We start from the raw sequence: 13087 nt of genomic DNA, 5'->3' as shown, positions 1-13087 counted from the left end.
GAGGAACCCAGGGCCTTCCACACAGCGAGACTGAGAATCGCAAGATTCTACACTCCCCGCCGCTACAGTCCAGCGGGCTTGCCTTTATAGAGACTACATGTCCCAGAATGCTCTGCGGCCCGTGGCCCATCCCCTTTTCGCCTTGTCTTGAATTGCACTGGCTGTGCTTCCAGGTGGCTTGATTGGAGGTGGTGAGGCAGAGGGGCCCTAGGGCATGCGCGGTGGACGCGGTCCAGTTTCTTTCCCGTTGCTGTCTCTTGCGGAGGGATACTAATAAAGTTTATTTGTTTAAAAAAAAAAAAAAAAAAAAAGGAGGTAGGAGCTCCGGTCCGCTGGCAGCGCTAGGCTGGGCGCCTAGGGGCTGCGCTGTGCGCTGAGCGGGCGAGGCGGCAGCTCTCGGAGGGCGGCCGCGTTCTGGGCCGCCCCCCCCCCGCCACTTTGCTCCCTCCTGACTGGGGCGCCGCCGGACCTGCCCTGGACTCCCGTGAGTAGCAGCCGCCTGGGAGGGGCTCGGGCTTCCCCAGCGGCGACTCCCGGAGGGCGGGAAGGGGCGGGGTAGATGCGGCCAGCCGGACGGCGTGAGTGAGGTGAGGGGCCTTGTGGCGGCTCTGGCGGCTGGAGGTGCGAGGTGTGTTTGCGGGAGTGATTCAGGGCGGGGGGCATTGGGGAGTGAAGTGAATGGGTGTGTGGGTCGCATATTTCTGGATACGGTGTAGACGGGGGTGGGAGGGGGTTTTGGGTATGTCGTAGATGGGTGGGAGCATGTGGGGTGGGTGAGGAAATGCTCTAGAGGGCAGAGAGGTATTTCCGAGGCGGGAGGAGGGGTTCGCAAGAAAGGCAGAGCCTGGGCGGTGTGCAATCGTCCAGGGCCTGGCGACACCTGTGTATAGCTTGAGGGATCTGGGGGTTTGTTTGCACTGAGGGGAACTCTGACACTACCGTGGTTTATTTTCTGGGGTTTGATTTAATGCACCTGGTAGAACCGTGAGCGCGTCTCCGTCAACTGCAGTAGGCAAGGAGCAAGGGATGTCGAGGGGAGAGTTTCTCCATTCAACCTCGCACTCTGGGGGCTGCACTGGCAATTCTACTTCAGGGAGATTGACTCCTGTTAAGCATTTCTTATAGCTGGAGTTGCATATCTTGGGTTGAATTTGTTTTCTAGTGTAGATCAAACCATAGGCCAGGTATACACTGCTGGAGAAAGTGGATCTATTGTACAGAACTCCAGCTTCAAGAATAGAGTAGTTGGAGCTGACATATCTTAAGTCGAATTTCTGTCGTGTCCCCGCTGTGGGAGATAGACTTCTTTTAGTTTTCATGACCTGGTGGAGTATTGCAGTTGATTTACTAGACTTGTTAAATCTAACTTTGGAGATCGCTCTCTGGAGCATCAATCTTCGGGTAAGTGAAGATAGACCCTTATTTTCTGTACTGGGCAAAATACCTTGTTTTGCTATTACATCTTCTGAAGGAAGAGCACTGTTTTCTAGTCAAACCCCTTTGCCTTAGCTTTGCAGTATGAGAAATGCTTCACTCTGACTCTACAATCATTGCTGGGGTGAAGGTTTTCAACTTGACTTTACTCTGTGGAAAAAATTATGTGCTTTTATGATATAATTAACTAGTAAGCATTTGAGACTCTGTAACATCCACAGAGATAAGAAGGTGATCTCATTACCAGTAAGTTTTTTCTTTGCAACTTCTGTCTTCTGAGCATGAGATGAACTCTGATGTTATCTGCTCTGAAGTGCACACTGACTAGTGTGTGTCTGTGTGAGAGAGGTATGCATGCTGGAATTAACTCATGCAGCTTTTAAAAGTTTTGCATATATGTACATTTGCGTTTGACATTGAAATCGCAAACTGCAGTTTAAAGAGCAGATAAAATAGTGGTTATGACTCATTGACTTTCTAGTTTGGTTTAGCTTTGAACGGGTTTGCTTTCACATGGACCTGTCTTACTCTTAATTTTTTTTTTTTTTTAAATTACTCTGGTAGACTGACAAGAAAATTCTATAGTTCTGACGTGGTATTTTGACCTGATTGGAATCTAGGCTGATTTAGCTAAGCAAAATATCTTCAAATGAATTATATGTTTACCTGCCTGTTGACTGTAGGTAGATTATAACTAATGAAACTTTTATTATTTAAATTAAAAGGCATATGGATTTCATTTTGTTGAAATTTTAAATAGTCAGATATTCAGAACAAGAAAAGCTATATGGCAGCCAAAATAAACATACTATAGACATTTCCTAAAGGGCATGTAGTACCATTTGAAATATTTAGTGGTTGACATTTCTGGAAACTGCTTTTTTCTTTCTAGGCTTCCTCTGCAAGTGAGCTAAGCCATGAAAGTCAAGTGGGTCTCTACAATCCACCACCCGTGGAGAACTGGGGGTACCACATAATCAAAAGTATCAGATAGTGGAGTGGGACTGGTGGCCCGCTCCACTGCCACTTGGCCAGTCAGCTGTCCCTAGTGGGTCAACCTGGGCCAGTTCCTGTGGCATGACAGTTAACACAACTGATTATCCGGGTGTCGGATAACTGAGCTTTTACTGTATTTAATAAATTTTTTTGGTCTTTATGGTGCTGCAGGACTGCTTGTTTTTAACAAAGTTGGGCTTGATCTTCATTGTCCAGACACATCATTTTAGTGTAAAATATTTAAACAAATACTATTCAGTTCCAAGTGTGGATGGGGTTTTAGAAGTTATTGCATTTATTAGCATTTGTTAACAGTATTGTGAGGACTGTTCAGTTGCTTATCCAAAAATGAAGTCAAGGTAAAATCATTAGTTTTGGCAACTTCTCTTATTTAGACTTTGTCCAGGAGTAACTTTTATCCTAAATGATAGACCCTTCCAAAGATGTTACGAAGCCATTATACTTGTATTGAAGTCAGCTGCACATATTGTTTTGTCATTGGATAACCAAGCTCAATATGAGTTTTGTAGTTTTATTTTAATGTAGTTTTTTTTAATTCTGTCCCTTGTTCTGTGCACTGCTGGACATATATTTTATGTGGAAAGAGAGTTATATTTGGACAAACACTTTTGACCAAACAAATGGGAGCAGTAGCTTTTCACAATTAAGTGACAATGTGAATCTGTTGGACTGATCTACTTCCTTTTTATAGACTTCAACTAAACTTTAACACATTGCAGCACAAGGTGTGTAAATGAGATGAAGGTTTGTCTGTAACTTCAAATAATTGTACAGCTAAAGGTAAAATTGATTTTAGTTGATTTTACTTTAATAAAAATAGGTAACTGCATGACACTTCTAACTGTAAGCTTTTGTTTACCATCTGAGATTTAAAAGCTAGTTTTCATTTTAAATAAGGCCACTTGCCTATGGTTGTCTTGTCTTGTTGATTCCCTCCTGCCACTAACAACTTTCAGTTCATTCTGAGCTATATTCAACAGTCTGCGGAGACAATACAGTAAACTCTTTCATATCCCGCAGCCCTGGGACTGGGAGGTTGCTGGATCTTCAGATATTCTGGATAATAGAGAGCTATATCTAGCAATGCATAACACTAAAGAAAAACCAGGTTAGATATTAAGAAACAAAAAATGTATGTATAATACTTTACCAACAACAACAGTATTGTAGACTGTAAACATACTGTATTTGCTGTATTTGTATTTACTTTCACTATACTGTACTTATGGAAAACATAACTAAAATGTACTTATGTTTAAAATGCTGGTTATTTCAGAGTTCCAGGTAAGAGAATGCTCGATACGAAAGAGTCGACTGTGTTAGAACAAGGATGGGAGTTTTCCTTTCAGTTGCCCTGTTTTGAGCCTGTCATTTTGGACAAATTAAAGGGATGCCCACTGGAAATGCAGTAACTTTCAAAAAGTGAATGAAAATTAATGGCAGGTACTTCACCTGTCCCTGTGACTCTCTGCCAGCTGTTATGGCTTGGAAATGAAACTCCCCTTTTTTGGAATTTTTTTCTATTGATGAGAGAAATTCACAGAGAGGCATAACTGACAATATAGGGGAGACAGTATAAATGTTTAATCTTCAGTGTACCCAAAGTAAGGTAAATAAAGGTTGGACAGCTGAGGTTTTAAAAAAAACTGACAATGTTTGTGTTAGCAGCAACTACCTGAATCAATAATTGGATGGGAGACTTCTCAGAAACACTTATGTGCTGCAGAAAATGATAGACAAGTGCAGTGGTGACCAATATAAATTAAAGGATCTTCCCCACCGGAAAAAAAAAAAAACAACCTGCTGCGACTCTCCAGAGCCATTGCTGCTGGAGCTGTGCCAGGTCTGGACTGGAGCTGCCACTGCTGCTGCCGCCACACACTTGTCACACCAAGTGTGTGTGTGTGTGTGTGTGCAGAGTGGGTAGAAGGCACTCCATGTGTGCAGCTCTCAGGAGCTGCATTAGCCACACTGAGGTGTCCAGTTCGCCACATGGGGCAAACGCCAAGCATTTTGGACACCTTGGGACTAGTTGCTATTCCCTGTGAATCAGCACTTAACTAGTGCCTCAGTGTGGTGTTAGGGAGAACTATACTGCTGGAGCCTCCTTGAGCTAAAATTTAAAAGTTTATGGTCCTCGTGTTGCTTTTGCTGCTGTTAATGATCTCCAATATTTTTCCTTATTTTACCATTTTGTTTGTGTGTGTGTGTGTGAGAGAGAGAGAGAGAGATTTCCTGTGTTTTTGAAAAAGCCAGTGTTTTGGTTATTTTTATATATTTTATATATATAATTTTTTTTTAAAAAGTGAATTTTGGCTTTTTTGGGATCCAGGATTTTTTTCATGGCAGAAGCTAGAGTGCGCCTTACACCTGCTTCCATTTTTACTGATTTTTCTACTCTTTTAAAAACATTTGAATAAAACACAGTCGATTCCCAGGAAATTTAAAAAAGCCAGACAAACAAACCCAAAATGAAGAACTTTAAAGATCACTTAGCATTATTGTTCAAGTGCAAAGGTGTAATCTTGGGTAAGAATTCTACCTACCTAAAGTCATTCTGGTAGTCTAAGTAGAAAAATGTAGTCATTGTTTCTTGTTTTAAACTGGCATGTTGCTCTGTGCTGTTGCAGCTGGGTTGTTATCAAGAAGTGGATGAAATAATCTCCAAGGAAATCTTTTGTTGTATAAATCTGTGAAGAATGTTGCAATATTTTAGAATATATTGTACTATGTAAATAAAATACTTAGTGACATGCAGGTATGTAATAGTTGTTTAACATATATCAGGTGTTAAGGGGCAGCTTTAAATGTTTGAGATGTTGAAGATTGCTCCTTCCAGTAGTGGAGGCTAATTGTGAAAATTTAGGTGTTCTTGTATTAATTTTGTCATAAAAAGAAACCTTTGATGTCCTGATCACAGCATGGGGACAACTGAGCCACAGGTGTGAAAGACTGTCATTTTCTTCCCAGGCTTAATTATTAATTGTGGAAAAGAGACAAAAGGAAAATCTTGAGTGTGGTGGGGATGGGAGGAGAGGATATTCAAGTGCAGGCTGTGATTTTTCGTAGTAGCTCTGACTGGACTACAAAAGGAAAGGAAGTTTTATCATCCAAATAATAGACGAAGGGTGACTGTGCTACAGGATAAGGATATAATCGGCTAGTGGAACCATTTTTGTAGATTCTTGTTAGTGGAGAAAAAGTTAAGGGCTTTGCTTGTGTGCATAAAAGCTCATTTCACCTAATAGAGAATGAAGTCATGCTTATGGTAGAGCCAAGCATGCCAAACATTCAAACTTCAGTGTATTTGTAAAAACTCCATGACGATCTCTCAATTTTTACTTCATGTTTTTGGGGCCTGATTTTGCAGAACTCATGATGCACATAATATCAAATACAGTTCCTTCAGCAAGTCAGTAAATCTTAAATAAGGATGCTTTTCGGTCTGTGGAAGTGTGCAATTCCTTTGATTCCAACCATCTGTCAAAAAATTGTCAGTGTTTAATAACAGCTTGTGATGAAAAACTGTCTTTTTTGTAAAACTGGTAAATAGTTAGCATAATATAAAAATACCTTTACAAAGGTTCAGTGGCTTTTGAACCCCCAATAAACCCTTGTGCTCACTTGTTTTACAGGTCTCTGAGAACACATAGTATAAATAATTGACAATACTTAATGCCAGAAATGTGGTAGTTCATATATTTGCTGCCTAGAACATAACAACCATTGTACAAAATAGAGCAAATAGTTAAACTATTGTCACTAAGGTCTGAGTCATTGCATCACTCTGAGAATAATCCATTCTTTGAGTTTTTCATAAATAAAGTAGGATTAAACATCTCTGGAAACTGATGGTTATCAGTTATGTCAAAGGTGAATGAGTTAAACTTTGACATATAACAATAAATATCAGAATCTTAGTGAATATGGCCAGAGATGTAGGGCGTTAAGATGTCTACATAACAGTAATTTTAAATCTTAATTTATGATTTGCATTAATGTGCTTGCATTAATTTATTTCATATGCAAAAAGTTAGGAATAAACAAGCTTACTATTTAAATCCAGCTTTTCAAGTGAAAGTCAGATTTGTGTACAGACATCAGAATGAATAAGTGCAAAAGGCATGGCTCTATTTCCAGTAAATGTTTTCACTCTTAAGGAGATTTCTGACATTTGAACAAATATTGAAAAGAAATTCCCTAGAGTTAAGGAACTCTTGTTATATGATGAAGCCTAACTAGCTGTGGAAATACTTACATATGAATTGGTATACTATTTTGCAAAAAAACCTTTCCTGTTAGTGTTAAGCAGAGCAGCAGGATTTTGTTAGCATGCGGGCAGGAAACTTGGTTTGTATTCTTGGCATTCAGGAGTACTGTCTCCCCTCAAAGGAGTTGCAGAAACAGAATGTGTAGGTATTTTTCTGTGTTAAAGGAACTTCATTAAGTTTCTGACTGAAAGCATTTCACAAATCATTTAGCTTTGAGCTAATGTAATCTGCAGGTCTCGTGCACATTTATGGCATTCAACAATATAAACAGTTTCAAGTTTGGAACTTATGCCTGACTTTGCCTCAAAATATCTGAATAGTATTAGGTTTTGCATAGAGCAGGTTGGTTCAGTGGGTTGAGCACAAACCTTGGACTTGGGAGACTGGTTCAGTTCTCTGCTCTGCTGCAGACTTCTTATGTGGTGTTGGGCAAACTACTTTGGGCTTCTTTACACTGACTTGGGCTATGTCTACACTAGCCATGGAAGATCAAATGCGTAGGTTCAATCTTCTGGGGCACCGTTTTGTGCATGTGCAGAATGGTGCGTTCTGGGATCAATATTAAGCCTGGCGCTCCTTGTGAGCCACAAGCATTAAGGAATGAGGAGCACTTCCGTCAACATTCTGCAGTGAGGACAGGCATCAGTGTTGACTGCTGCAAAATCGATTTTTAGATATGCAGTGGGCATACCAAAAATTGCATAGCAGCCATCGACATTCCCAGTAAGCGTAGATGTAGCCACAGTGTGCTATAGCTTCCTCTCTTAGGGGTGTTAAAAAGCATCCTGTGAGTGCAGTAAACTGTAACACTGTAAAGTGCAAGTGTTGAAAGTGCTACGGTGCTGGGAGCCTCATGCTCAGCACTGTTGGTTACTTCCCTCATGGAGATATTTTACCTAGAGGGCTGAGAGAACTTTCTCCCAGAGCTCTTGCTGTGACAGTACTGCTATAGCAACGCTTTGAACTTGAAATGTACAGACAAAGCTGTAGTCTCTGTGCCTCAGTTCTCCATCTGTAAAAGGCCAATTATAATACTTCCTTTTCTCACAGAGGTGTTGTGAGAATAAATAAATATTAAATACTCAGATAATATAATTGGGCTAAATAAATACTTGTGTTGTAAGAAGTGAGGGGGCCAGAGTGGGAGGAATCTGTGAGGTGACAAAAATTGTGACTTTGCAGACTCGCCATTCTTGGGAAATGGTACCGTTAAGGCTGCTAGGACAGCAAAGTGGGAAAGAGCACACAAGGGAGCATGGAGTGAAAATCTAAAATAGGAGGGAAGAAAATAAATGCAAATTATTTAAAACATTTGGCTGGATAGACTGCAATTCTATTTAAAAATGTGTGGTTCCATTGGACTATCGAATATGCTCATTTTATAAGTCAAAATGCTTTGCTAATACAGTAAATCCTCAAAATGTATGATTTTTTTGAGTTGTGCTTAACTCGCATTAACACAAGTTACGTACAGCTCAGAATCCCAAGCTCAACACCCCCCAGCCTCATGTGGCTCCAGCTCAACCCGCTCCTGGTTTAATTTCCCTCCCCCAGCTGTGGCTCAACCCTCCCTGACCTGCCTCGGTTCAAATCCCTTGCCTGTGGCTCCAGTTCAAACCCTCTACTGCTCCCCTCCCCTCCACATGACTCTGGCTCAACCCCCCACACCCCCCAGTTCAATCCCTTTGCGTGACTCCAGTTCAAACACCTCCCCCCCCGGGCTCAGTTCAAATCTCACATGTACAGTTCTGGCTCACCCCTCCTCCCCGCACATGGCCCCGGTTCAACACCACCCCCAGCTCCCTGCAGCTGTAACCCACCCCAGGCTTAACCCCCTGTGCCCCGCTTCCATGGCCCCAACCCACCACTAGGCTTAACCCTCCCCAACTGTTCCCCCCCAACCCCAGGACTTACCTTTCCGCTGCTTCCCTGGCTGTTGAACTTACATTCTACTGGGGAAAAAAGCTGCCTCAGATGTACGTGAAATTTGAGTTATGCTAGGGTGTGTGGGAATACAACCCTTGTGTAACTCCAGGGACTATTGTAGTTCTGCAGACTTGGCCTCTGTGACATTCCTTTTTAGTTTTTGAATTCTAGCCTCTGTGGTGCTATGTTTTTTTGTTTTTTTTTTAAATTGTGCTTTTTTTGACACCTGTGTAACCTTGAGTGGCCTCAGTGTGATTGCACAGGTGTAACTGATTAGAACTTAGTTAACAAATCTGAACAGGAGAAATATACTGTAGGTCATTCCCTATTAGTTTATTTGTTCTGTAGTTTTGCAGATTTTTTAAAAAAAGACAAAAACACTAAAAACTGTCATTACTAACCTTCAGATTAAAATACAAAAGCAATGTTCTGTGTAACTAGTGGTGTTACATGGATCCCTTTTGCTTTTGGGATGTGCTTTAAATTTAGGGCATTAAAGCTCAGATTTTAGCTTTCAATAAGATTTATTAGCTCTATTGGACTATAGCCAAGAGCCTTTGAAATGAAATCTGAGCTGTTGAATTTCACATATGTGAAAGAGTATAGGAAGAATCAGCATCCCCCTGCCACACCCCCACACAAATAAATGTAAAGGACAGTGTGATTTAGAGGTGGTTAAAGTAATTCTATATAGTATATAAAGTGTTTTGGGATATTTCTGGTTGAAGCGTGCTCTACAAATGTGAGATATTACTAATATTGTAAACAAAATGTATATGGCACACACTTGCAGACAGAAGAGTTACTAAACTCTACAAATAGGAGCTTCAGTTTTTAAGATTCTAAAAAGCTTAAGATTTTTAAGCTTCAGGTGTAAACTCTTGTCTGAGCTGAAATATGCTGTATATTCACATGTAAATGTGACTGTTTAGAAACATAGTCTTTTTCTAACTGTAGTGGTCCTAAACACCCACAGTCTACATTTATATCTCCAAGAAAATGTGGTAGTAAATACTTTAACTTTCTCAGACAAGTAAGAGTACTAAGTGCAGTGAATTAACACTTATTTATCATCAAGTCTTTTATAAAAATGAGCTGCCTTAAAATACTACAATTTAATGGAAGCTGTAAAGTATATTTCTCTTGTAGGAGGATACAATAAACTTATCTTTTCTCTATTACAACAGTTGTTTTGGCAAACTGTTTTTCTTATTTGGCAAGTCAACCTTTTGCCTGTTGTGCACTGTTTTATGTACTACAGGGGTCTCAAACTCAGTTTACCTTAGGGCCAGTACCAATCCTCAAATCCTTCCAGTAGGCCGTGGGAGAGGGAGAGAGAGAGATGGATGAGGTATGTGTGTAAGGGCTGGTTAAAATTCCCTTTCTGAGGGCAGGGGTTTGATCTGCAAATGTGTTGAGCAGTTCAGTTAATCATTTCCGGGAGCTTCAAATTGTCATACTGACTGTACCCATTATCCTAGCAGTGATCAATGTAGGCTAAATATTTCCACCCAGTGTACTGCTGTGGCTGGCTCTAGTACAAGAAAGAGTTATTGAGCCCTTAGTTGCAGCCTTCTCCATTTCTAGATAAGCACTAGAAACCTGAAATTGATGGAATGTAGAGGAGCCAACGTAGGTCATGAAGCATCCTGCTTATGAGATGGACCACTAATTCATGTATCAGCTGTAGCCTCTTTGAGAAGTTACCGTTTAGACCCAGATAGAATCATAATAGTTCAGCTGAAGGTGATGAGTGGATATACAAGGGTGAGGTCATAAGAATGGTCATATTAAAGTCAGACCAGTGGTCCAAATAGCCTAGTGTCTTGTCTCGGGACTGTGGCCAGTGCTGACCGCTTTAGCAAGAATTAAAAGAACAGGGCAGTTATTGAGAGATCCTTTCCTTGTTGCTTCTGGAAGCAGAGGTTTAGTGTTAACCAAAAAATGAGATTGCATCTCTGACTATGTTGGCTAATCACCATTGGTGGACCTATCCTGCACAAACTTGTATAATTCTTTTTTGAATACTTTTGGCCTTCACAGCATGGCCCATTTTTCAGAATGGGCCAAATTTTAACCATGTGTCTTCTGTAAATTTATTTGCATCTAAATGATGGGTAACTCCAGGCTGACGAACTCCTGCCTTATGTGCTTGACTGTCAGCAAAATAGGAGGAATGGTCCTTCTCCTGAAAGGTGGTTAGGAAAAGTAAAGAGAAGGCATTTGGAGGAGATCGAGTAGTCTCAGACCATGTACCAGGAAGATCAACCTGCTCAGGATCAGTCATATGGGGTTCAATTTCACACTCCAGGTAGGGACATGCAGAATTGACATATTGGGGTTGACAGTCAATGCTCTGTATGCCTCGCTGTTGCGAGGAGTAAGGGAGGTCAAAGTGAGAAACTCTTCCATTGACCTTCCTCAGTGAGGATGGCCAGGTAAGTCAGCTGCAGATAAGTCGATTCTAGCTATGCAACCGCTGTAGCTAGAATTGCATATCTGCAGTTGGCTTATCTGGCTAGTGTAGACCAAGCCTTAAATGAGATGACCCTTGTGGTCCCTTCTGACCTTATGATTCTAGAGCTTGACTATTTCTACATAAGTCAGTGGTGTCTAATCTTCCTGTTCTGAGGGCACAACTTGTATTAAAGTCAGAGGGACTTAACCTATGGACTGGGACACATTTGCTTACTTCATGCATTGTGCTCTAAAAATTTCCACACAGTGTACAGTTCCCAGAAACCTCTTGCCCACTGGAGTAAGTAAATTGGGCTGGGTGCAGAGAATTAGGGACCCATATCCAATTAACTGTATTGAATCTTATTTTTTTAATCTTCTGAGTTGCCCGAAGTAGCTCTCCTCCATCTACTCTATCTTTTGTCAGACACCACCCTATGACACGTGAAGAGCCAGTTGAGCTCTCCTGGAGGCTGGTAAGGAACCAATAAATAGAGTAATTAGAACCCACTTTATGCTTTCCTTGTAATGGAAGAGATAATCAACACCGTAACCGCTGATCAGCTGCAACAGGTAAGAGACAACAGTTTCTCTGAGCACTCTTAGCTTTCAAACTAGAACTGTTCCTGTGGCTGACAGGGAAATTATCTTAGGCAGCTTATGTTGGTATCACTGCCTAGCTCCTGCGAACAGTGGTGAGGCTGGTGCAAATGATTGAATTCAATGTGCTTTCTGATTCTTTTTTAAAGTGAAACACTTTCAGTTTGTAATCCAGAACAATTAATTTGAATGTAGTGCTTCCCATGGACCGGAATTAATAGTCCTGAAGGTTGGATATCACTGATGATAATGGATGACTAATTCACAAACTGTAAACTCTGCTTCTAGCATTTTCTGTATTGAAGTTTTCAAATTAATTTCTGATACTTCTGTTTCTATCTGCATAAGGCTGTTGTGCATGTAATAGCTTTAAAGGTGAGGCACTTTCTGGTAATCATTTGAATGTCTGCAACCATTTTTTGTAGTAAAAACATCTTGGTCATTGAATCTATGTAGCTACATGAAAACTTCTGAGATTATTCAGTACAGGTTGCCCAGCAACATCCCTCATCGGGCATGATTTTCGTAAGTCAGATGTCCATTATCATGGGTGTAGCCAAGTTTCCTGTGGTCCCATAAAACTTGTCTACAGCCACCTGTCCTGGCTTTGTGTTCTGTGCTCTTATTTAATGGTAATTTGCCTCTAAATGTCGCCTAAGAGTCCAGTAAGCATTTGGTAAGGTGCTAGGCAATATCGACCTCCCGTGGTTCAGCAAACTCTCTCATTCGGCACCAGTCAGGTCCCAAGGGTGCCAGACTAGAGAGGTTCCACCTGTACCTTTTACTGTACATCGTTTGAGTGTATTTTCATGTACATCATGCTAATGTTTCAAAATAAAATCCCTTTCAAATGCCAATGCAATGTTTTCTAGAAGAGACTTTTGGTAGAAATGTACCTTCCTGTACTCTTATCAGCTCTGTCTCAGGAAGAGGCTTTTCAGAGAGTTAAAGGTTAAACACAAGGTTCAAACACTCTGGCATTTTCAAACAGAGCAGGAAGTAAAAGTGATGATCATACCAACACAAAAATCACAGGGACAGAAAAATGTATATTAATGCTACAAATGAGAAACAAAGATTTTCCCTTTTCTATGTTTCTTTCGAGAAAATGTTAAAACTCCCAAAAGATGAGGAGACTAGTACACTTAATAGTGTATTGGGTTGTTACTCCAACCTCTCTTTGTTATCATTAGTACTGTTAGCATAAGGTAATTTGGATTCTAATGGTGTGCTGAAACCTACATGAGCAGACCCCTTGTTGTCATGTGGAGTTCCCTTGACTTCCAGGGTGCTCCATATGGGTTCGGTGGTCGATGCTTCCATTGTTCTTAGTGAAGGACTGGTGCTTTAACTGGCAAACAAGGTATCAGAGTGGGAAGTCA

General features: G+C 41.0%; 1 protein-coding gene across 8 annotated transcripts in view; it reads left to right on the top strand.

Annotated features, from left to right (window-relative positions):
• Nucleotides 1–250: 250 nt before the first annotated feature.
• The window catches only part of PLEKHA1 (pleckstrin homology domain containing A1), an 81676-nt gene continuing 68839 nt past the window's right edge, over nt 251–13087 (top strand). Inside the window, exons 1-2 of one of the 8 annotated variants that reach the window (XM_075000506.1) lie at nt 251–484; nt 11533–11678. The gene's annotated coding sequence lies outside the window, so the exon portion shown is untranslated. Of the gene's footprint in view, nt 485–605; nt 629–11532; nt 11679–13087 lie in introns of those variants that run through there. The other 7 variants (XM_075000511.1, XM_075000505.1, XM_075000509.1 and 4 more) reach the window with 7 other exon arrangements.

Source organism: Carettochelys insculpta, chromosome 7 (genome assembly GCF_033958435.1).
Source record: "Carettochelys insculpta isolate YL-2023 chromosome 7, ASM3395843v1, whole genome shotgun sequence".
NCBI classification, from domain to species: Eukaryota; Metazoa; Chordata; order Testudines; family Carettochelyidae; genus Carettochelys; species Carettochelys insculpta.
Note: the sequence above shows the minus strand (reverse complement) of the source record. Positions and strands in the feature narration are given on the sequence as shown.